Here is a 26,249-nt window from a genome sequence, read left to right as displayed (position 1 = left end):
ACGGACTTGGGCAGCTCCAGCAGAACAACGCAACACCCCGTACGTCCAAACATGCTACAGGGTGGCTCCAGGAACACTCTTCTCAGTGTAAACACTTCCGCTGGCCACCAGACTCCCCAGACATGAACATTATTGAGAACATCTAGGATGCCTTGCAATGTGCTGTTCAGAAGAGATCTCCACCCCCTCGTACTCATGATTCATGGTGTTAATTCCCTCCATCACTACTTAGGCATTATTAGAGTCCATGCCACATCGTGTTGCGGCACTTCTGCGTGCTCGCGGGGTCCCTGCACGATGTTAGGCAGGTGTACCAGTTTCTTTGGCTCTTCAGTATATCATCATGTATATACAACACAGTCGCAGTAGTTTCCTATAAAAAATGTGTTCCAGAGCACCATAAACCTTCCTCCTGATTAAATCACCAAGGAAGGGAAGGCAATCATCGTTTTCCACCTCCATCATGAAACAACGATTATGCGAATGGATTGAATTCAAATGTTCTAAAAAGTCTTTCGAATTCTTACTCCCACGAGGAAAAAAAAAATCGTCTTAAAGACGCAGGTTTCAAAGTCGTCGACTAGAGGTCACGATCCTCGAAGTCTTCCATTAAAAAAATTACTTGCTTCAGTTTTGCCTTGAAAATGTCAGGGTGTGCTCCTGTCGAATTATCGGCGGTTGCGGGCGTCACCCAGCTGTGTTCCTACAAGTCATTTGAACACGAATTTCACATCCTTTTGGTGATGCCTGTACTCTGTGGACTGCTTTTTTATCCAGTGCTATTTCAGCTTAAAAATGTGCATCCTCTTTGAAGTGTTGGCAGAAGAGCCAACACCTTGTAGCTAGAGGAGGCCGAAAGGCACGCGTTAAAGCTCACGCAGACTGGCGTGAGGTCTGGAACAGGTCAGAGAAATAAGACTACCAAAACATGAGAAACTGGTAGAATACTTAACTTTAATCCACAATTGTAGAACATAGCTCTTGTTACTGTACAGGCTTCACAATAATAATTATCAAATGCTATGGCGCCTTTCTAGGTCGTAGCAAATGACGTAGCTGAAGGCTATGCTAACTATCGTCTCGTCAAATGAGAGCGTAATTTGTCAGTGAACCATCGCTAGCAAAGTCGGTTGTCCAACTGGGGCGAGTGCTAGGACGTCTCTCTAGACCTGCCGTGTGCCGGCGCTCGGTCTGCCATCACTGACAGTGGCGACACGCGGGTCCGTCGTATACTAGCGGACCGCGGCCGATTTAAAGGCTACCACCTAGCAAGTGTGGTGTCTGTCGGTGACACCACAATCTTCATTACTGAACCGATCATAAAATTTACAGAATTGTTTACTAGACTGATTTTGTTCACTTCAGTATTTTCCGAACCAACCGTCAGCACAAGTTCCAGTACTCTGTTGTGTATGAATTTCACGAAGAACACTTCTTGAAACTCTCAAAACTCAATAGAAAAGGTCGAAGTCGGAATCGGTCATATCCTGAAATTTCACATCAGTGTTGCACACCACGTCTTTCAGTAGTTTTAGTTAGTCAGCCGATTCACAGTTCATTAGTATCGACAGTAATATAGAGATTTACGCCAAATAAATTAACAAACGACGTAGCTGATCCAGATTGGTACACCAGACGGATCACAACACTGTCACAGAAACAACGAGAAAACTATTCCAAATTTAAACGAATGCAAAATCTCCTAGATTGGTGATCTTTTACAGAAGTTCGAAATTTAGCGCGGACTTCAGTGTGAGATGCTTAAAATAATTTCCACAACTAAACTTTGTCTCGAAACCTAACAGAAAATCCAATAAGGTTCTGGTCGTATGTAAAGTATCCTAATTCAAATGGCTCCAAGCACTATGGGACTCAACATCTGAAGTCATCAGTCCCCTAGACTTTGAACTATTTAAACCTATCTAACCTAAGGACATCACACACATCCATGCCCGAGGCACGATTCGACCATGCGCCCGTAGCAGCAACGCGGTTCCGGACTGAAGCGCCTAGAACCGCTCGGCTACCGCGCCCGGTATAAAGTATGCTAGTGGCTTGACAGAATGAATGCTTTCTCTGCACGGTAGCAATGGAAATACTATCGATGACAGTGCTGCTAAAGCAGAGTTACTAAACACAGCCTTCCGAAATTTCTTCGCCAAAGAAGACGAAGTAAATATGCCAGAACTGGAATCACGAACAGCTGCCAACATGAGTAATGTAGAAGTAGGTATCCTCGCAGTAGTGAAGCACTTAACAGAAGTAAGTATTCCGGTCCAGACTGTGTACCGATTAGATTACATTCAGAATATGCTTATGCAATAGCTCCAGAAACATACACAACTGCTCGCTCGACGGAAGATCCATATTCAAAGACTGGAAGGTTGCAGAGGTCACACCAACATTCAAGAAAAGCGTCGGGAGTAATCCACTAAATTACAGGCCCATTTCATTAACGTTGATGTACAGGAGGATTCTGGAACGTATAATGTGTTCGAACATTATGAATTACCTCAAAGAGAACGATCTATTGACACACAGTCAACACGATTTAGAAAACAACGTTCTTGTGAAACACAAGTATCTCTTGTGTAAGTATAATCTAACTTCTGCACCATTTCAGTGCAGTAATGTGTTCATTGTAAATAAGTATTACAGTAGTTGTATTACATGTTTCTTACCTTATAAATAAATAAAAAACTTTTTTATTTTAAATTCAGTGCAATAGTATTTGTAAAATGACTCTTAGTGTTCATTAAAAAATGACGATCATTCCACTTGGGACCTGTGGAATGGTACATTAGCTTATTTGTTTTAGTTGTAAATATTTGTCATGTATTGTTGTTTTTCTGACATGTTCCACATCCTGGAGCACCACCTCACTACGGATCAATTGGAATGAAAGTAAATCTAATCTAATCTAATCTTTACTCACGCGCAGTGCTGAGTGCTATTGACAAGGGATTTCAAATTGATTCCGTATTTCTTGATTTACAGAAGGCTTTTGACACTGTACCACACAAGCGGCTTGTAGTGAAATTGCGTGGATATAGATATCGTCTCACTTATGTGACAGACGGCCGCGGTGGCCATGCGGTTCTAGGCGCTCAGTCCGGAACCGCACGACTGCTACGGTCGCAGGTTCGAATCCTGCCTCGGGCATGGATGTGTGTGATGTCCTTAGGTTAGTTAGGTTTAAGTAGTTCTAAGTTCTAGGGGACTGATGACCACAGATGTTAAGTCCCATAGTGCTCAGAGCCATTTGAACCATTTGAGCTTATGTGACAGGATTCGTGATTTCCTGTCAGAGATGTCACAGTTCATAGTGATTGTCGGAGAGTCATCGAGTAAAACAGAAGTGATTTCTGGCGTTGCCCAAGGTAGTATTGTAGGCCCTCTGCTCTTCCCTATCTTAGGAGACAATCTGAGCAGCAGTCATTGGTTGTTCCCAGATGATGCTGTCGTTTATCGTCCAGTACAGTCATCAGAACATCAAAAAATTTCAAAACGATTTAGAAAAAATATCTGTACGGTGCGAAAATTGGCAATTGACCCCAAAATAACGAAAAGTGTGAGGTCATCCACATGAGTGCTAAAAGGAATACGTTAAAATTCGATTACACGATAAATAAGTCAAATCTAAAGGCTGTAAATTCAACTAAATACCTAGGAATTGCAATTATGAACAACTTAAATTGAAAAAAACACATTGAAAATGTTGTGGGGAAGGCAAAATAGAAACTGCGTTTTATTGGCAGAACAGCTAGAAGGTGCAACAGATCTACTAAAGAGTCTGCTTCTACTACACTTGTCCGTCCTCTTTTAGAGTACTGCTGCGCGGTGTGGGATCCTTACCAGATAGGACTGACGGAGTACATCCAAAAAGTTCAAAGAAGGGCAGCATGTTTTTTATTACCGCGAAGTAGGGGAGAGAGTGTGTCACTAAAATGATACAGAATTTGGAGTGTACATCACTAAAACAAAGGCGATTTCGTTGCGGCGGAATCTTCTCATGAAATTTCAATCAGCAACTTTCTCCTCCGAATGCGAAAATATTTTGTTGACGCCGACATACATAGGGAGATACGATCACCATAATACAGGGTGATTCAAAAAGAATACCACAACTTTAAAAATGTGTATTTAATGAAAGAAACATAATATAACCTTCTGTTATACATCATTACAAAGAGTATTTAAAAAGGTTTTTTTCTACTCAAAAACAAGTTCAGAGATGTTCAATTGGCCCCCTCCAGACACTCGAGCAATATCAACCATATACTCCAACTCGTTCCACACTCTCTGTAGCATATCAGGCGTAACAGTTTGGATAGCTGCTGTTATTTCTCGTTTCAAATCATCAATGGTGGCTGGGAGAGGTGGCCGAAACACCATATCCTTAACATACCCCCATAAGAAAAAATCGAAGGGGGTAAGATCAGGGCTTCTTGAAGGCCAGTGATGAAGTGCTCTGTCACGGGCTGCCTGGCGGCCGATCCATCGCCTCGGGTAGTTGACGTTCAGGTAGTTACGGACAGATAAGTGCCAATGTGGTGGCGCTCCATCCTGCTGAAATATGAATTGTAGTGCTTCTTGTTCGAGCTGAGGGAACAGCCAATTCTCTAACATCTCCAGATACTGTAGTCCAGTTACAGTAGCACCTTCGAAGAAAAAGGGACCAAAAACTTTATTGGCTGAAATGGCACAGAAAACGTTCACCTTAGGCAAGTCACGTTCATACTGAGTTGTTTCCCGCGGATTCTCGTCGATTCACTTCTGCCGCACTCAATAACACAAAAAGCTTTCTGTTGAGCGGTCGCCATCTTAGCATCAACTGACGCTGACGCCTAGTCAACAGCGCCTCAAGCGAACAAATGTACAACTAAATGAAACTTTATAGCTCCCTTAATTCGCCGACAGATAGTGCTTAGCTCTGCCTTTTGTCGTTGCAGAGTTTTAAATTCCTAAAGTTGTGGTATTCTTTTTGAATCACCCTGTGAAATAAGGGAAATCAGATCTCTCATTGAAAGATATAGGTGTTCGTTTTTCCGCGCGCAGTACGAGGCTGGAATAATGGAGAATTGTGATGGTGGTTCGAAAAACCCTCTGACATACAGTTAAAGGTGATTTGCAGAGTATCCGTGTAGATGACGATGTTGGTGAAGATTTCACGTGAGTGTTGCACACCGTCTTCAGTCGTTTTAGTTATTCGCCCACTTCACACTCAGTTACAATCATTAGTACGGCCATATTTAGACGCTGTAACACATTTCGTTACCATTCCATCGCTGACAGTGTTCTCTACATCAATGTCACTAATTCACCGATTAATTTAGGTTGTGACGACGTCCTTTTGCACTGAGTAAACGGAGCAGACCACGTATTTCACATTCGGTGGGATTTTCAATTAACTGCCACATTTGATATAAGCGCAAATAATTTTTATTACAGAATAATGCTGGACGTGGTTAGCCAACTGACGTACACTTTCAGAGCGCATGCGCAGATGCTACACTGCAGTACTGCAGCGGCCTTATCAAAAGAAAAAGAAAAACGATGTTTGCTTAAAAACACGCCTCATATGTAAAATGTAGCCAGTGACATTTCGTGCGTCACTTACGGTTTTTATCTAGTGTCGCAGAATCATTGGTATTTCTGCTTTAAAAGGTTTATGCAAACATTGGTCTCCGCTCAGCTCTTTCGGCTAAGTGCTGCCATTAATTAAACGGCCAGTTGCCTGCGAGTCAGGCCACAGTCGTCGAGATACATTTAATAAGACCTTCACGAGCACGAACTTGTGCCAGATAATTGGCTGCGCAAGTAAGGCACGACACAACTTGCGGTGTGTCTTTACATCTCCATCCACACTGTATGGGGAGGAGTGTAATACTTCTACCAGTGCAATTTTCCCCTTTTCCTGCTCTTTGCAAAAAATGGTTCAAATGCCTCTGAGCACTAAAAATCGGAGGTCATCAGTCCCCTAGAACTTAGAACTACTTAAACCTAACTAACCTAAGGAAATCACACACATCCATGCTCATGGCAGGATTCGAACCCGCGACCATAGCAGTAACGCGGTTCCGGACTCAAGCGCCTAGAACCGCTCGGCCACACCGGCCGACCTCCTTGCACGTGTAGTGATTTTCTTGTCGTCGTGAATTTGCTACATAAATTTCGGAGGAAGTTATATGACTCTTGTTGGAACGCTGATGTTATTGTCATGGTCTTCAGTCCCAAAACTGGTTTAAGGCACCTCTCTGCGCTGGTCTGTTCCGAGCGAGTATCTTCGTCCCTTCTATAACTACTGCAGCATACAAGCACTCCGTAGGTAATACAGTTTCCTGCAATTATAAGCTCCACCCACCCCCCCCCCCCTCCCCGGTACTTATCTCTGTTACGACGTAAAGTGACGTGCCGGCACGCCAGTCGGGAAGGATAGAGCAGAGAGGCCTGTGACAAGACGTCAGCCAATCACACGCTTGTCGACCCTTCTCCAGGACGACAACGCGACAGCAGCGGCCTCTATGCCAATGGGACATAAGCGCCGCTCTCGACTGATCGCGGCCCAGTTCTACAGAAGCTTCAAGACTAGCCTCCTCTCTTTCCCAACGTCCTTCCTATGTCACCATCCATAACACGGATTCCTACACCTTCTACCCCTACGCCGGTGTGCCCCAGGGTTCCGTCCTCTGCCCTCTTCTCTACCTTCTATATACGGCGGACATGCCACCGCCTTCACCCCCCGTCCACCTTCTCCAGTACGCCGATGACACCGCCCTCCTGGCCCTCGCCCCCCCCCCCCCCACCCCCTGCAACGCTCCCAACACCTTCTCCAATCCCACCTTGACTGGTTCACCACTTGGTGTAACTAGTGGTTGCTCAAGGTCAATCCTTCAAAGACCCATGCGATCATTGTTGGCAAAACCATCCCTTCTTTCCATCTCCTCGATTTCTATATCACCATCTACGGCTGTCCTATCAACCTCACCCCCACCCTTAAGTACCTAGGTGTCACCCTTGACCTTCGCCTCTCCTGGACTCCCCATCTCTGGACAATCCAAGCCAAGGCAGGGCAGCTCGTTTTGTGTTATCACGCAATAGGGGTGAGAGTGTCACTGATATGATATGCGAATTGGGATGGCAGTCACTTTGCGGCGAGATCTATTTACGAAATTTCAGTCACTAACTTTCTCTTCCGAATGCTAAAATATTTTGTTGATACCGACCTACGTAGGGAGAAATGATCATCATAATACAATAAGAGGATTCACAGCTCGAACGGAAAGATTTAGGTGTTCCTTTTCCCTACGCGCCATACGTGAGTGGAATGGTAGAGAAGTAGTATGAAAATGAAATGATAATTAAATGGACATGGGGTCTGGACCCCTCCACCATCCTCCACACCTATAAATCACTCATCCGCCCTATCCTCTGCTATGCCCATCCCACCTGGATCTGCCCCTCCTACCTTCTACAAATCCCTTCAAATCCTGGAATGCAATGCGCTTCACTTCGCCTATCGCATCCGCCTCCCCTACCCCATGCGGATCTGTATGACCTAATTCCGTTCCCACACCTCCTCCTTTTCCTCGAACGGATACGGATCCTCTACACCTCCCGTAAACTAGATCCCCCTCACCTGCTTGTCTCTCTCATCCTTTCCCACCCCCGTCCACTGCCACGCCTGTATTCCCATATCCCAGCCACTCTCCATCTCTCCACCCTCCATACCCTTGTTCAAGGTGGCTTCCGCCAACTCCCCCTACCTGATGATGCCCTCATCCCCTCCATCTACCCCTCCTACCAACTCTGATCCTCCCCTTCCTCCCCCTATGTTTTTCCCAATGGCACCCTCTCTCCCTCCTCTCCCTCCTCTCTTCCTCCCTCCCTCCTCTCCCCTGGGCTTCCCCAACCCCTCTACCTTCTTTCCTCTCCCTCCCTTCTCCTCTGCCACTGGCTTCTACACCATCCCCCTCTGCCTCCTACCCCCACCTTTTCCCCTTTGGCACGTCCCTGGAATTGCACGTGAACAGCGACTATTCGTGCGCCGGAGATCATCGCCAACGGTTTTTGTGTGCCTTTGTGTTAGTGCTTTAGTGTTTCACCGTTTGTGCTCCATCGTTCACAGTATATTGCTCCCTCCTACGTATATCTCGCGAAGAGACCATGAGGATAAAATCAGAGAGATTAGAGCCCACACAGAGGCATACCGACAATCCTTCTTTCCACGAACAATACGAGACTGGAATAGAAGGGAGAACCGATAGAGGTACTGAAGGTACCCTCCGCCACACACCGTCAGGTGGCTTGCGGAGTATGGATGTAGATGTAGATGTAGATGTAGATGTCATTTCTGTCTGTGTTCGTGTACAAGTGCTGAACGATTTTTATTCGGACACTGCGCCTGTGAACGGCTCCATGTATTCTACTCTGTGTGTCTACTGTTTTTTATCCAATGTGTTTGTTTTGTTTTTCTATGTATCTTTATGTACTTATTGTATTATCTGTGGCCGAAGAGCGTCGTAGTTTTGCCGCTGCCGACCTACCTGTAAAGGTTTGAAAATGACAATAAAGTAAAAAGAAATACTAGCAACTAGAATAGAAGTGTCAAAGCTGATTACTTTGCTCGTACGTTCTATGTAGCTCAAACTTGGAACTGTTATACTGAAGAAACGCGATTATTTTGTCTGTCGCCCTTTGCTTGGGACACATCAGTGTAATATTCAAAGTTAAGTATTTTTCGTAATGAAACTCATTAACACGATTTGCTTGAATTGTTGTCTAGCGATCCGAGAAATCAGGTTTCCTAGACACCCAATATTCGACGACTAGGCAGGATTCACCACTCTCTATGACAAAAGTACAAGAAACGTTCAGTAAGTAATGCAATACTTTTTTTTTCTGAATCAGGTTGGTTTTATTCAAGATTTCTGCACCCCATATTACACGCCTCTCTTTTGGCTACAAAGCCTTATTTTTCAACATTATCTTACGCCACCCAACTGGCAGGGCCTGTTTGCCCGCCAGGTACCACTCTACTGGTCGACGTCGGAACCAGCGACTTGCTGCATCAGTAACCTCGCCATCCACGCACTACTTCCAGCGAAGCACATCCTTCATTGGGCCAAACAGATGGAAGTCGGAATGTGCGAGATCCGGGCATATGGAGTATCGTCTCAGTTGTGTAAATGGTCTCGTGATTTCCTCTCAGAGAGGTCGCAGTTCGTAGTGATAGACGGTAAATCATCGAGTAGAACAGAAGTGATATCTGGCGTTCCGCAAGATAGTGTCTGTTGTATAGCTAGAGAAGGCCGAAATGCACGCGTTAAACTCAAGCAGGCGGGCGTGAGGTCTGAAACAGGATACGGAATGAATGCTATAAAGAAATGTACGTAGCTGCTGGAATACTTAACTTTAATCCATCATTTGTATACAGCATTCTTGAAGATACAAGTGAGACTCTCTCTCGAAATGGTTTATGGCGCCTTGCTAGGTCGTAGCCATGGACTTAGCTGAAGGCTATTCAAACTATCTCTCGGCAAATGAGAGAAAGGCTTCGTCAGTGTAGTCGCTAGCAAAGTCGTCCGTACAACTGGGGCGAGTGCTAGTACGTCTCTCTAGACCTGCCGTGTGGTGGCGCTCGGTCTGCGATCACTGACAGTGGCGACACGCGGGTCCGACATGTACTAATGGACCGCGGCCGATTTAAAGCTACCACCTAGCAAGTGTGGTGTCTGGCGGTGACACCACAGTGTCATAGGCCCTCTGCTGTTCCTGATTTACATAAATAGTCTAGGTGATGATCTGAGCAGTCCCCTTAGATTGTTTGCACATGACGCTGTAATTTGCCGTCTAGTAAAATCATCAGACGATCAATTCCAATTACAAAATCATCTAGAGAGAATTTCTGTTTGGTGCGGAAAGTTTCAATTGGCACTAAACAAAGAAAAGTGCGAGGTCATCCACATGGGTACTAAAAGAAATCCAAAACAACTAGTGTATACGATAAATCGCACAAATCTAAGGGCTTTCAAGTCGACTAAATAGCTAGGAATTACAATTACGGATAACTTAAATTGGAAAGACCACATAGATAATATTGTGGGGAAGGCGAAACAAACACTGCGCTTTGTTGGCAGAACACTTAGAAGATGCGACAAACCCACTAAAGAACAGTCTACGTTACACTTGTCCGTCCTCTGCTGGAATACTGCTACGCGGTGTGGGATCCTTACCAGGTAGGATTGATGGGAGGCATCGAAAAAGTGCGAAGAAGGGCAGCTCGTTTTGTGTTATCGCGCAATAGGGGTGAGAGTGTCACTGATATGATATGCGAATTGGGATGGCAGTCACTTTGCGGCGAGATCTATTTACGAAATTTCAGTCACTAACTTTCTCTTCCGAATGCTAAAATATTTTGTTGATACCGACCTACGTAGGGAGAAATGATCATCATAATAAAATAAGAGGATTCACAGCTCGAACGGAAAGATTTAGGTGTTCCTTTTCCCTACGCGCCATACGAGAGTGGAATGGTAGAGAAGTAGTATGAAAATGAAATGATAATTAAATGGACACCGTAGCTGCAAGCAGGCGTTGATGTACTTCATTGGGGACATGTTGAAAATGTGTGCCCCGACCGGGACTCGAACCTGGGATCTCCTGCTTACAGGGCAGACGCTCTATCAATCTGAACCACCGCGGGCACAGAAGATAGTGCGTCTGCAGGGACTTATCCCTTGCACGCTCCCCGTGAGATCCACATTCCCAACATGTCTCCAATGAAGTACATCAACGTCTGTTTGCAGCTAGGGTGTCCATTCAATTATCATTTCATTTCTAGCAAAGCTGCATGGTCATCCACGGTAACTGTTCTCTCGGGAACAGATACTACCGTGATATATAGTTAAAATATGGCTTACCGGCCATTGACCTTCTTGTGCGAACGCACACGCTACGCCCGAACTCGTACGGGACTTGGTAGATTAATCTGCCACGAGTAATGAGTATGATGGGCAAACATCTATTAGGCGCACTACGAATGTAGTGGTGTGGACATGTTGGGAATGTGGATCTCACGGGGAGCGTGCAAGGGATAAGTCCCTGCAGACGCACTATCTTCTGTTCCCGCGGTGGCTCAGATGGATAAATTGCCTGCCATGTAAGCAGGAGATCCCGGGTTCGAGTCCCGGTCGGGGCACACATTTTCAACATGTCCCCAATGAAGTACATCAACGCCTGTTTGCAGCTAGGGTGTCCATTTAATTATCATTTCATTTCTAGCAAAGCTGCATGGTCATCCACGGTAACTGTTCTTTCGGGAACAGATACTAACGTCATATATAGTATGAAAATGATTTGACGAACCCCCTGCCAGGCACTTAAGTGTGAATTGTAACCATGTAGATGTAGATGGGTCGATGACGAAGAACAGTCCAGTGAAGTTTCGGATGTGCAGACTTCTGTGAGGCCTTGCATTGCCATGGAGAAGGAGCCGATGGTTTACATTTTTGTGGCGACCAATACGGTGGTGTCATTTATTCAATTTCCTGAGGGCAGCACAATACACTTCCCAGTTGACCGTTGCACCATGAAGGAGGACACCAAACAAAATAATCCCTTCAGAGTCCCAGAAGACCGTCGTCATGAGTTTACCTGCCGGAAATGTGGCTTTATATGTTTTTCTTCAGAGGAGAGGTGGTATAGTGCCACTTCATGGACTGCCGTTTTGTTTCTGGTTCGAAGTGATGACCCATGTCTTATGGCCAGTGGCGATGTTCCACAAAAAATTGTCCCGATCATCCTCGTAACACACAGATGGTCCGTCATTGGTCTTTATGGTTTTCTGTTGGGGGCGAGGAAGCACGCTGGTATGCACCTTGAGTACCCTAATAGGTGGAAGATTGTGTCAGGACTACCAACGGAGACGTCCATTTGTGCGGCGAGGTGTTTGATTGTGATCCGTGGATCACCGCTAATGAGAGTGTCCGCACGATCCAACATTGTCTGAGTCTCAGCCGTGTGCGGCCGGCCGGTAGGAGGCAGTTCGGACATGTTTGCGATGATGACGCTTCCCTCGCCCAACGACTCACCGTGCTTTTGTTCCCTACCAGGTCTCCATAGTCATTCTGCAAGCGCCTATAAATATCTACTAATCTACGATTTTCCGCCAAAAGAAACTCAATGACAACTCTCTACTTGGAACGAACAGAAGCTATTTTGAAGGATGCGTATAGGGCCGGTAGGCGGGAGTTCGGGCAGGTTTGCGATGATGACGCTTCCCTCGCCCAACGACTCACTGTGCTTTTGTTCCCTACCAGGTCTCCATAGTCATTCTGCAAGCGCCTATAAATATCTACGAATCTACGATTTTCCGCCAAAAGAAACACAATGACAACTCTCTGCTTGGAACACACAGAAGCTATTTTGAAGGCTGTGTATAGCGCTGGTAGGCGGGAGTTCGGACAGGTTTGCGATGATGACGCTTCCCTCGCCCAACGACTCACTGTGCTTTTGTTCACTACCAGGTCTCCATAGTCATTCTGCAAGCGCCTATAAATATCTACTAATCTACGATTTTCCGCCAAAAGAAACTCAATGACAACTCTATGCTTGGAACGCACAGAAGCTATTTTGAAGGCTGTGTATAGCGCCGGTAGGCGGGAGTTCGGACAGGTTTGCGATGATGACGCTTCCCTCGCCCAACGACTCACTGTGCTTTTGTTCACTACCAGGTCTCCATAGTCATTCTGCAAGCGCCTATAAATATCTACTAATCTACAATTTTCCGTCAAAAGAAACTAAATGACAACTCTCTGCTTGGAACGCACAGAAGCTATTTTGAAGGCTGTGTATAGCGCCGGTAGGCGGGAGTTCGGACAGGTTTGCGATGATGACGCTTCCCTCGCCCAACGACTCACTGTGCTTTTGTTCACTACCAGGTCTCCATAGTCATTCTGCAAGCGCCTATAAATATCTACTAATCTACGATTTTCCGCCAAAAGAAACTCAATGACAACTCTCTGCTTGGAACGCACAGAAGCTATTTTGAAGGCTGTGTATAGCGCCGGTAGGCGGGAGTTCGGACAGGTTTGCGATGATGACGCTTCCCTCGCCCAACGACTCACTGTGTTTTGTTCACTACCATGTCTCCATAGTCATTCTGCAAGCGCCTATAAATATCTACTAATCTACGATTTTCCGCTAAAAGAAACTCAATGACAACTCTCTACTTGGAACTCACAGAAGCTATTTTGAAGGATGCGTATAGGGCCGGTAGGCGGGAGTTCGGGCAGGTTTGCGATGATGACGCTTCCCTCGCCCAATGACTCACTGTGCTTTTGTTCACTATCAGGTCTCCATAGTCATTCTGCAAGCGCCTATAAATATCTACGAAACTACGATTTTCCGCCAAAAGAAACTCAATGACAACTCTCTGCTTGGAACGCACAGAAGCTATTTTGAAGGCTGTGTATAGCGCCAGTAGGCGGGAGTTCGGACAGGTTTGCGATGATGACGCTTCCCTCGCCCAACGACTCACTGTGCTTTTGTTCACTACCAGGTCTCCATAGTCATTGTGCAAGCGCCTATAAGTATCTACTAATCTACGACTTTCCGCCAAAAGAAACTCAATGACAACTCTCTGCTTGGAACGCACAGAAGCTATTTTGAAGGATGCGTATAGGGCCGATAGGCGGGAGTTCGGACAGGTTTGCGATGATGACGCTTCCCTCGCCCAACGACTCACTGTGCTTTTGTTCACTACCAGGTCTCCATAGTCATTCTGCAAGCGCCTATAAATATCTACTAATCTACGATTTTCCGCCAAAAGAAACTCAATGACAACTCTCTGCTTGGAACGCACAGAAGCTATTTTGAAGGCTGTGTAGAGCGCCGGTAGGCGGGAGTTCGGGCAGGTTTGCGATGATGACGCTTCCCTCGCCCAACGACTCACTGTGCTTTTGTTCCCTACCAGGTCACCATAGTCATTCTGCAAGCGCCTATAAATATCTACTAATCTACGATTTTCCGCCAAAAGAAACACAATGACAACTCTCTGCTTGGAACGCACAGATGCTATTTTGAAGGATGCGTATAGGGCCGATAGCCGGGAGTTCGGACAGGTTTGCGATGATGACGCTTCCCTCGCCCAACGACTCACTGTGCTTTTGTTCCCTACCAGGTCTCCATAGTCATTCTGCAAGCGCCTATAAATATCTACTAATCTACGATTTTCCGCCAAAAGAAACTCAATGACAACTCTCTGCTTGGAACGCACAGAAGCTATTTTGAAGGCTGTGTATAGCGCCGGTAGGCGGGAGTTCGGGCAGGTTTGCGATGATGACGCTTCCCTCGCCCAACGACTCACTGTGCTTTTGTTCACTACCAGGTCTCCATAGACATTCTGCAAGCGCCTATAAATATCTACTAATCTACGATTTTCCGCCAAACGAAACTCAATGACAACTCTCTGCTTGGAACGCACAGAAGCTATTTTGAAGGCTGTGTATAGCGCCGGTAGGCGGGAGTTCGCGCAGGTTTGCGATGATGACGCTTCCCTCGCCCAACGACTCACTGTGCTTTTGTTCCCTACCAGGTCTCCATAGTCATTCTGCAAGCGCCTATAAATATCTACTAATCTACGATTTTCCGCCAAAAGAAACACAATGACAACTCTCTGCTTGGAACGCACAGAAGCTATTTTGAAGGATGCGTATAGGGCCGATAGGCGGGAGTTCGGACAGGTTTGCGATGATGACGCTTCCCTCGCCCAACGACTCACTGTGCTTTTGTTCCCTACCAGGTCTCCATAGTCATTCTGCAAGCGCCTATAAATATCTACTAATCTACGACTTTCCGCCAAAAGAAACTCAATGACAACTCTCTGCTTGGAACGCACAGAAGCTATTTTGAAGGCTGTGTAGAGCGCCGGTAGGCGGGAGTTCAGACAGGTTTGCGATGATGACGCTTCCCTCGCCCAACGACTCACTGTGCTTTTGTTCACTACCAGGTCTCCATAGTCATTCTGCAAGCGCCTATAAGTATCTACGAATCTACGACTTTCCGCCAAAAGAAACTCAATGACAACTCTCTACTTGGAACGCACAGAAGCTATTTTGAAGGATGCGTATAGGGCCGGTAGGCGGGAGTTCGGGCAGGTTTGCTATGATGACGCTTCCCTCGCCCAACGACTCACTGTGCTTTTGTTCCCTACCAGGTCTCCATAGTCATTCTGCAAGCGCCTATAAATATCTACTAATATACGATTTTCCGCCAAAAGAAACACAATGACAACTCTCTGCTTGGAACGCACAGAAGCTATTTTGAAGGATGCGTATAGGGCCGGTAGGCGGGAGTTCGGACAGGTTTGCGATGATGACGCTTCCCTCGCCCAACGACTCACTGTGCTTTTGTTCACTACCAGGTCTCCATAGTCATTCTGCAAGCGCCTATAAATATCTACTAATCTACGATTTTCCGCCAAAAGAAACTCAATGACAACTCTCTGCTTGGAACGCACAGAAGCTATTTTGAAGGCTGCGTAGAGCGCCGGTAGGCCTGAGTTCGGACAGGTTTGCGATGATGACGCTTCCCTCGCCCAACGACTCACTGTGCTTTTGTTCACTACCAGGTCTCCATAGTCATTCTGCAAGCGCCTATAAGTATCTACGAATCTACGACTTTCCGCCAAAAGAAACTCAATGACAACTCTCTACTTGGAACGCACAGAAGCTATTTTGAAGGATGCGTATAGTGCCGGTAGGCGGGAGTTCGGGCAGGTTTGCGATGATGACGCTTCCCTCGCCCAACGACTCACTGTGCTTTTGTTCACTACCAGGTCTCCATAGTCATTCTGGAAGCGCCTATAATTATCTACGAATCTACGACTTTCCGCCAAAAGAAACTCAATGACAACTCTCTACTTGGAACGCACAGAAGCTATTTTGAAGGATGCCTATAGGGCCGGTAGGCGGGAGTTCGGGCAGGTTTGCGATGATGACGCTTCCCTCGCCCAACGACTCACTGTGCTTTTGTTCCCTACCAGGTCTCCATAGTCATTCTGCAAGCGCCTATAAATATCTACTAATCTACGATTTTCCGCCAAAAGAAACTCAATGACAACTCTCTGCTTGGAACGCACAGAAGCTATTTTGAAGGCTGTGTAGAGCGCCGGTAGGCGGGAGTTCGGACAGGTTTGCGATGATGACGCTTCCCTCGCCCAACGACTCACTGTGCTTTTGTTCACTACGAGGTCTCCATAGTCATTCTGCAAGCGCCTATAAGTATCTACTAATCTACGACTTTCCGCTAAAAGAAACTCAATGACAACTCTCTACTTGGAACGCACAGAAGCTATTTTGAAGGATGCGTATAGGGCCGGAAGGCGGGAGTTCCGGCAGGTTTGCGACGATGACGCTTCCCTCGCCCAACGACTCACTGTGCTTTTGTTCCCTACCAGATCTCCATAGTCATTCTGCAAGCGCCTATAAATATCTACTAATATACGATTTTCCGCCAAAAGAAACACAATGACAACTCTCTGCTTGGAACGCACAGAAGCTATTTTGAAGGATGCGTATAGGGCCGATAGGCGGGAGTTCGGACAGATTTGCGATGATGACGCTTCCCTCGCCCAACGACTCACTGTGCTTTTGTTCCCTACCAGGTCTCCATAGTCATTCTGCAAGCGCCTATAAATATCTACTAATCTACGATTTTCCGCCAAAAGAAACTCAATGACAACTCTCTGCTTGGAACGCACAGAAGCTATTTTGAAGGCTGTGTATAGCGCCGGTAGGCGGGAGTTCGGACAGGTTTGCGATGATGACGCTATCCTCGCCCAACGACTCACTGTGCTTTTGTTCACTACCAGGTCTCCATAGTCATTCTGCAAGCGCCTATAAATATCTACTAATCTACGATTTTCCACCAAAAGAAACTCAATGACAACTCTCTGCTTGGAACGCACAGAAGCTATTTTGAAGGCTGTGTAGAGCGCCGGTAGGCGGGAGTTCGGACAGGTTTGCGATGATGAAGCTTCCCTCGCCCAATGACTCACTGTGCTTTTGTTCACTACCAGGTCTCCATAGTCATTCTGCAAGCGCCTATAAGTATCTACTAATCTACGACTTTCCGCCAAAAGAAACTCAATGACAACTCTCTACTTGGAACGCACAGAAGCTATTTTGAAGGATGCGTATAGGGCCGGTAGGCGGGAGTTCGGGCAGGTTTGCGATGATGACGCTTCCCTCGCCCAACGACTCACTGTGCTTTTGTTCCCTACCAGGTCTCCATAGTCATTCTGCAAGCGCCTATAAATATCTACGAATCTACGATTTTCCGCCAAAAGAAACTCAATGACAACTCTCTGCTTGGAACGCACAGAAGCTATTTTGAAGGATGCGTATAGGGCCGATAGGCGGAAGTTCGGACAGGTTTGCGATGATGACGCTTCCCTCGCCCAACGACTCACTGTGCTTTTGTTCACTACCAGGTCTCCATAGTCATTCTGCAAGCGCCTATAAATATCTACGAATCTACGATTTTCCGCCAAAAGAAACTCAATGACAACTCTCTGCTTGGAACGCACAGAAGCTATTTTGAAGGATGCGTATAGGGCCGATAGGCGGGAGTTCGGACAGGTTTGCGATGATGACGCTTCCCTCGCCCAACGACTCACTGTGCTTTTGTTCACTACCAGGTCTCCATAGTCATTCTGCAGGCGCCTATAAGTATCTACTAATCTACGACTTTCCGCCAAAAGAAACTCAATGACAACTCTCTACTTGGAACGCACAGAAGCTATTTTGAAGGATGCGTATAGGGCCGGTAGGCGGGGGTTTGGGCAGGTTTGCGACGATGACGCTTCCCTCGCCCAACGACTCACTGTGCTTTTGTTCCCTACCAGATCTCCATAGTCATTCTGCAAGCGCCTATAAATATCTACTAATCTACGATTTTCCGCCAAAAGAAACACAATGACAACTCTCTGCTTGGAACGCACTGAAGCTATTTTGAAGGATGCGTATAGGGCCGATAGGCGTGAGTTCGGACAGGTTTGCGATGATGACGCTTCCCTCGCCCGACGACTCACTGTGCTTTTGTTCACTACCAGGTCTCCATAGTCATTCTGCAAGCGCCTATAAATATCTACTAATCTACGATTTTCCACCAAAAGAAACTCAATGACAACTCTCTGCTTGGAACGCACAGAAGCTATTTTGAAGGCTGTGTAGAGCGCCGGTAGGCGGGAGTTCGGACAGGTTTGCGATGATGACGCTTCCCTCGCCCAACAACTCACTGTGCTTTTGTTCACTACCAGGTCTCCATAGTCATTCTGCAAGCGCCTATAAGTATCTACTAATCTACGACTTTCCGCCAAAAGAAACTCAATGACAACTCTCTACTTGGAACGCACAGAAGCTATTTTGAAGGATGCGTATAGGGCCGGTAGGCGGGAGTTCGGGCAGGTTTGCGATGATGACGCTTCCCTCGCCCAACGACTCACTGTGCTTTTGTTCACTACCAGGTCTCCATAGTCATTCTGCAAGCGCCTATAAGTATCTACTAATCTACGACTTTCCTCCAAAAGAAACTCAATGACAACTCTCTACTTGGAACGCACAGAAGCTATTTTGAAGGATGCGTATAGGGCCGGTAGGCGGGAGTTCGGGCAGGTTTGCGATGATGACGCTTCCCTCGCCCAACGACTCACTGTGCTTTTGTTCCCTACCAGGTCTCCATAGTCATTCTGCAAGCGCCTATAAATATCTACTAATCTACGATTTTCCGCCAAAAGAAACACAATGACAACTCTCTGCTTGGAATGCACAGAAGCTATTTTGAAGAATGCGTATAGGGCCGATAGGCGGGAGTTCGGGCAGGTTTACGATGATGACGCTTCCCTCGCCCAACGACTCACTGTGCTTTTGTTCCCTACCAGGTCTCCATAGTCATTCTGCAAGCGCCTATAAATATCTACTAATCTACGATTTTCCGCCAAAAGAAACACAATGACAACTCTCTGCTTGGAACGCACAGAAGCTATTTTGAAGGCTGTGTATAGAGCCGGTAGGCGGGATTTCGGACAGGTTTGCGATGATGACGCTTCCCTCGCACAACGACTCACCGTGCTTTTGTTCCCTACCAGGTCTCCATAGTCATTCTGCAAGCGCCTATAAATATCTACGAATCTACGATTTTCCGCCAAAAGAAACACAATGACAACTCTCTGCTTGGAACGCACAGAAGCTATTTTGAAGGCTGTGTATAGCGCCGGTAGGCGGCAGTTCGGACAGGTTTGCGATGATGACGCTTCCCTCGCCCAACGACTCACTGTGCTTTTGTTCACTACCAGGTCTCCATAGTCATTCTGCAAGCGCCTATAAATATCTACGAATCTACGATTTTCCGCCAAAAGAAACTCAATGACAACTCTCTACTTGGAACGCACAGAAGCTATTTTGAAGGATGCATATAGGGCCGGTAGGCGGGAGTTCGGGCAGGTTTGCGATGATGACGCTTCCCTCGCCCAACGACTCACTGTGCTTTTGTTCCCTACCAGGTCTCCATAGGCATTCTGCAAGCGCCTATAAATATCTACGAATCTACGATTTTCCGCCAAAAGAAACACAATGACAACTCTCTGCTTGGAACGCACAGAAGCTATTTTGAAGGCTGTGTATAGCGCCGGTAGGCGGGAGTTCGGGCAGGTTTGCGATGATGACGCTTCCCTCGCCCAACGACTCACCGTGCTTTTGTTCCCTACCAGGTCTCCATAGTCATTCTGCAAGCGCCTATAAATATCTACTAATCTACGATTTTCCGCCAAAAGAAACACAATGACAACTCTCTGCTTGGAACGCACAGAAGCTATTTTGAAGGCTGTGTATAGCGCCGGTAGGCGGGAGTTCGGACAGGTTTGCGATGATGACGCTTCCCTCGCCCAACGACTCACTGTGCTTTTGTTCACTACCAGGTCTCCATAGTCATTCTGCAAGCGCCTATAAATATCTACTAATCTACGATTTTCCGCCAAAAGAAACTCAATGACAACTCTCTACTTGGAACGCGCAGAAGCTATTTTGAAGGATGCGTATAGGGCCGGTAGGCGGGAGTTCGGGCAGGTTTTCGATGATGACGCTTCCCTCGCCCAACGACTCACTGTGCTTTTGTTCCCTACCAGGTCTCCATAGTCATTCTGCAAGCGCCTATAAATATATACGAATCTACGATTTTCCGCCAAATGAAACACAATGACAACTCTCCGCTTGGAACGTACAGAAGCTATTTTGAAGGCTGTGTATAGCGCCGGTAGGCGGGAGTTCGGACAGGTTTGCGATGATGACGCTTCCCTCGCCCAACGACTCACTGTGCTTTTGTTCCCTACCAGGTCTCCATAGTCATTCTGCAAGCGCCTATAAATATCTACTAATCTACGATTTTCCGCGAAAAAAAACACAATGACAACTATCTGCTTGGAACGCACAGAAGCTATTTTGAAGGCTGTGTATAGCGCCGATAGGCGGGAGTTCGGACAGGTTTGCGATGATGACGCTTCCCTCGCCCAACGACTCACTGTGCTTTTGTTCACTACCAGGTCTCCATAGTCATTCTGCAAGCGCCTATAAATATCTACTAATCTACGATTTTCCGCCAAAAGAAACACAATGACAACTCTCTGCTTGGAACGCACAGAAGCTATTTTGAAGGATGCGTATAGGGCCGATAGGCGGGAGTTCGGGCAGGTTTGCGATGATGACGCTTCACTCGCCCAACGACTCACTGTGCTTTTGTTCCCTACCAGGTCTCCATAGTAATTCTGCAAGCGCCTATAAATATCTACTAATCTACGATTTTCCGCCAAAAGAAACACAATGACAACTCTCTGCTTGGAACGCACAGAAGCTATTTTGAAGGCTGTGTATAGAGCCGGTAGGCGGGATTTCGGACAGGTTTGCGATGATGACGCTTCCCTCGCCCAACGACTCACCGTGCTTTTGTTCCCTACCAGGTCTCCATAGTCATTCTGCAAGCGCCTATAAATATCTACGAATCTACGATTTTCCGCCAAAAGAAACACAATGACAACTCTCTGCTTGGAACGCACAGAAGCTATTTTGAAGGCTGTGTATAGCGCCGGTAGGCGGGAGTTCGGACAGGTTTGCGATGATGACGCTTCCCTCGCCCAACGACTCACTGTGCTTTTGTTCACTACCAGGTCTCCATAGTCATTCTGCAAGCGCCTATAAATATCTACGAATCTACGATTTTCCGCCAAAAGAAACTCAATGACAACTCTCTACTTGGAACGCACAGAAGCTATTTTGAAGGATGCATATAGGGCCGGTAGGCGGGAGTTCGGGCAGGTTTGCGATGATGACGCTTCCCTCGCCCAACGACTCACTGTGCTTTTGTTCCCTACCAGGTCTCCATAGGCATTCTGCAAGCGCCTATAAATATCTACGAATCTACGATTTTCCGCCAAAAGAAACACAATGACAACTCTCTGCTTGGAACGCACAGAAGCTATTTTGAAGGCTGTGTATAGCGCCGGTAGGCGGGAGTTCGGGCAGGTTTGCGATGATGACGCTTCCCTCGCCCAACGACTCACCGTGCTTTTGTTCCCTACCAGGTCTCCATAGTCATTCTGCAAGCGCCTATAAATATCTACTAATCTACGATTTTCCGCCAAAAGAAACACAATGACAACTCTCTGCTTGGAACGCACAGAAGCTATTTTGAAGGCTGTGTATAGCGCCGGTAGGCGGGAGTTCGGACAGGTTTGCGATGATGACGCTTCCCTCGCCCAACGACTCACTGTGCTTTTGTTCACTACCAGGTCTCCATAGTCATTCTGCAAGCGCCTATAAATATCTACTAATCTACGATTTTCCGCAAAAAGAAACTCAATGACAACTCTCTACTTGGAACGCACAGAAGCTATTTTGAAGGATGCGTATAGGGCCGGTAGGCGGGAGTTCGGGCAGGTTTTTCGATGATGACGCTTCCCTCGCCCAACGACTCACTGTGCTTTTGTTCCCTACCAGATCTCCATAGTCATTCTGCAAGCGCCTATAAATATATACGAATCTACGATTTTCCGCCAAATGAAACACAATGACAACTCTCCGCTTGGAACATACAGAAGCTATTTTGAAGGCTGTGTATAGCGCCGGTAGGCGGGAGTTCGGACAGGTTTGCGATGATGACGCTTCCCTCGCCCAACGACTCACTGTGCTTTTGTTCCCTACCAGGTCTCCATAGACATTCTGCAAGCGCCTATAAATATCTACTAATCTACGATTTTCCGCCAAAAGAAACACAATGACAACTATCTGCTTGGAACGCACAGAAGCTATTTTGAAGGCTGTGTATAGCGCCGGTAGGCGGGAGTTCGGACAGGTTTGCGATGATGACGCTTCCCTCGCCCAACGACTCACTGTGCTTTTGTTCACTACCAGGTCTCCATAGTCATTCTGCAAGCGCCTATAAATATCTACTAATCTACGATTTTCCGCCAAAAGAAACACAATTACAACTCTCTGCTTGGAACGCACAGAAGCTATTTTGAAGGATGCGTATAGGGCCGGTAGGCGGGAGTTCGGGCAGGTTTGCGATGATGACGCTTCCCTCGCCCAACGACTCACTGTGCGTTTGTTCCCTACCAGATCTCCATAGTCATTCTGCAAGCGCCTATAAATATCTACTAATCTACGATTTTCCGCCAAAAGAAACTCAATGACAACTCTCTACTTGGAACGCACAGAAGCTATTTTGAAGGATGCGTATAGGGCCAGTGGGCGGGAGTTCGGGCAGGTTTGCGATGATGACGCTTTCCTCGCCCAACGACTCACTGTGCTTTTGTTCCCTACCAGGTCTCCATAGTCATTCTGCAAGCGCCTATAAATATCTACGAATCTACGATTTTCCGCCAAAAGAAACACAATGACAACTCTCTGCTTGGAACGCACAGAAGCTATTTTGAAGGCTGTGTATAGCGCCGGTAGGCGGGAGTTCGGACAGGTTTGCGATGATGACGCTTCCCTCGCCCAACGACTCACTGTGCTTTTGTTCCCTACCAGGTCTCCATAGTCATTCTGCAAGCGCCTATAAATATCTACTAATCTACGATTTTCCGCCAAAAGAAACACAATGACAACTCTCTGCTTGGAACGCACAGAAGCTATTTTGAAGGCTGTGTATAGCGCCGGTAGGCGGGAGTTCGGACAGGTTTGCGATGATGACGCTTCCCTCGCCCAACGACTCACCGTGCTTTTCTTCCCTACCAGGTCTCCATAGTCATTCTGCAAGCGCCTATAAATATCTACTAATCTACGATTTTCCGCCAAAAGAAACACAATGACAACTCTCTGCTTGGAACGCACAGAAGCTATTTTGAAGGCTGTGTATAGCGCCGGTAGGCGGGAGTTCGGACAGGTTTGCGATGATGACGCTTCCCTCGCCCAACGACTCACCGTGCTTTTGTTCACTACCAGGTCTCCATAGTCATTCTGCAAGCGCCTATAAATATCTACGAATCTACGATTATCCGCCAAAAGGAACTCAATGACAACTCTCAACTTGGAATGCACAGAAGCTATTTTGAAGGCTGTGTATAGCGCCGGTAGGCGGGAGTTCGGACAGGTTTGCGATGACGACGCTTCCCTCGCCCAACGACTCACCGTGCTTTTGTTCACTACCAGGTCTCCATAGTCATTCTGCAAGCGCCTATAAATATCTACGAATCTACGATTTTCCGCCAAAAGAAACTCAATGACAACTCTCTACTTGGAACGCACAGAAGCTATTTTGAAGGCTGTGTATAACGCCGCCACCAATAGGAACTTCGTGAGACTATAGGGGCTGAAGCGGGAATATCCAGGATGTCCCACAACAAATTCCGCATTTTTTCAACCGGAATTGGCCGAAAAACGTTTTTTTGCATTAAGTAGTGAATACACCTTATAAAGCAAGGATAGTGTAATGCAGTCGAATTAAATCAGGAGAGGCAAATGAGACACTAAAAGTAGTAGGTGAGTTTTGTTATTTGAGCAGGAAAATAACTGGAGAAGAAGTGGATATAAAATGCGGTCTGGCTAGAAAAAGGCATTTCTGGGAAGAGGTGGTGTTAATATCGAATGTAAAGTAAAGTATCTGGAAAAATATTATGAAGGTAGATTTGTTTGGAAGCTAAATAGAAAGATAAGCAGTTCAGACAGAAAAAGAAGTACAAGCTTTTGAAATGTGATGGTACAGAGGAATACTCAAGCTTAGATTGACAGATCAAGTAACTAAAGATGAGGTACTGAACAGAATTTGGGAGGAAAGATATTTATGGCACGAGTTGATTACTGGAAGGGATCAGTTGATAGCACACATCTTGAGGCATCATCCAGTAGCCAATTTCATAAAAGAGGAAATTGTGGAGGGTAAAAGATTTAGACCTGGGTATCAATACATTGGGTAAGCTCTAATGGGTGTAGTAGTTGTCCAGATACGAAGAGTCTTGTACAGCATAGACTAGTATGAAAATCTCTATCGAACCAGACTTCCGAAGATCTAGTTGATCTATTCCAAATAATCTTCAGAAATCATCTGCCACACCACTTTTCAAAAGCTCTTCTTTTCTTCTATTGTCTACGTTTCAGATTCATATGTCCCTACAAAATATACACACAATGCGCAAAACATTTAAGGATCACTTTTCGAAATCCTATAATTATTTCACATTGTGACGTTAATTTGAAATTTGGCGCATAGGTGCCTGCAACCTCTGTCTGTAATGGTGGCACCAAATTTCACGAAAATTCTGCTCGACGCCACCGCGGACACGACACACAATGGGACGGTCGTCACACGCCTCAGCCCTTCTTTTGAGGACCCTGTGATGTAGATGGGAATCGCGACTCCCAGGTTTGAAATCACGCGATTTTCGTATATGTGATCGAGGGAAAAGGTTTCAGGCACAACGCCGATTAGAATCGATAGGAAAAGGGCTCAGGAGGTGGCGTAAAGGAGGTCGATTGAGACAGCCTCTTCCCTTGAGGCGTATTTGCTCTCGAAAGCGGTAGCTCGCCGTGCGATGAACAATAGAACGACGTTCTTGACAGTCTTTGACAATGCCGACATGCCATAGAAGCTTCAACCCTTCTCTAAGGATATCGTGGGGTAGCAGCTACATTCAACGTTATCGCACAACTTTGGAGCGAAGTGCAAGAGCTCTTTTTGCTCTGGTGTACAGTGTGGAACCAGAGGGACCATTGAAGCCATTTTAAGGAATATGAACGCCATCTGAAACAAGCAAACAGCGTTTACGCATTTTCAGCCTTCCTGTTTTGCGCCCTCTTATGGCGTGATCACGGGAGGCTCCATTTAAGACCATTAACGATAATGATGGAAGCAGAAGAAATGAGTTAAAATTTGTGACACGGCCGGGACTCGAAACCGGGTCTTCTTGCGTTCTAGGCAAAAATGCTAACCATTACACCAGCGCAGCTCTACTGCCAACTGTCTTGCACGAACTGCGGAAATCATGTGCCCTCCCCAACACAAACTTCAACTCGTACCTTCAGCTTATTTTCCCCTCACATTGTCACTACTGCCAGGACTCTCCGGCACTGGAGTAGCACCACAGTGTTGGGCGTAATGGGGAAATCCTGTAACATAGGTGATCTCATAGATCTTGTAATTAAATTTTCTCCGAGACTTAAATGTAAGCAAGAAGAAGCAGGTTCGAGTCGCGGCCGTGGCAGAAATTTTCTCACTTCTCACTAGGTAAAGAGGAGACTTAAATGTCTTGGGCAGAATTTAATTTTAAGACCATTAAGTTCGGTGGTACCATCAGTGCGACCTGCTCACGTTTGTTGAGCACCTTAGAAACGTACAAGGTGAAAAATATTGAACAATATGAGAAAAAACGTAAATTAGTTACAAACTACCACGTGCACACACTGTATTCAACATGTAAACGTGACTACAGATATTGAGATTTAGGTTATGACATGTTAGATATGTCTGCCATCATTTGCGACGGCGTGGCGCAGGCGAATAGCGAAATTCGGCATGACCCGCTGAAGTTTTGAAACGTCGATGCTGTAGATGACCTCTTGAATGGCTGTATTCAGCTCATTAGTGGTTTCGGGGTTATTGCTTGTAAGTAGGCTGTTTATGTTTTCTTATTGGCAACGTTACGTAGCGCTCTGTATGAAAATCACTGGCTGTGCTGTGTGCAGTCTGTGGCTAGTTTG

This window comes from Schistocerca cancellata, unplaced genomic scaffold, assembly GCF_023864275.1.
Source record: "Schistocerca cancellata isolate TAMUIC-IGC-003103 unplaced genomic scaffold, iqSchCanc2.1 HiC_scaffold_732, whole genome shotgun sequence".
Taxonomy (NCBI): domain Eukaryota; kingdom Metazoa; phylum Arthropoda; class Insecta; order Orthoptera; family Acrididae; genus Schistocerca; species Schistocerca cancellata.
Note: the sequence above shows the minus strand (reverse complement) of the source record.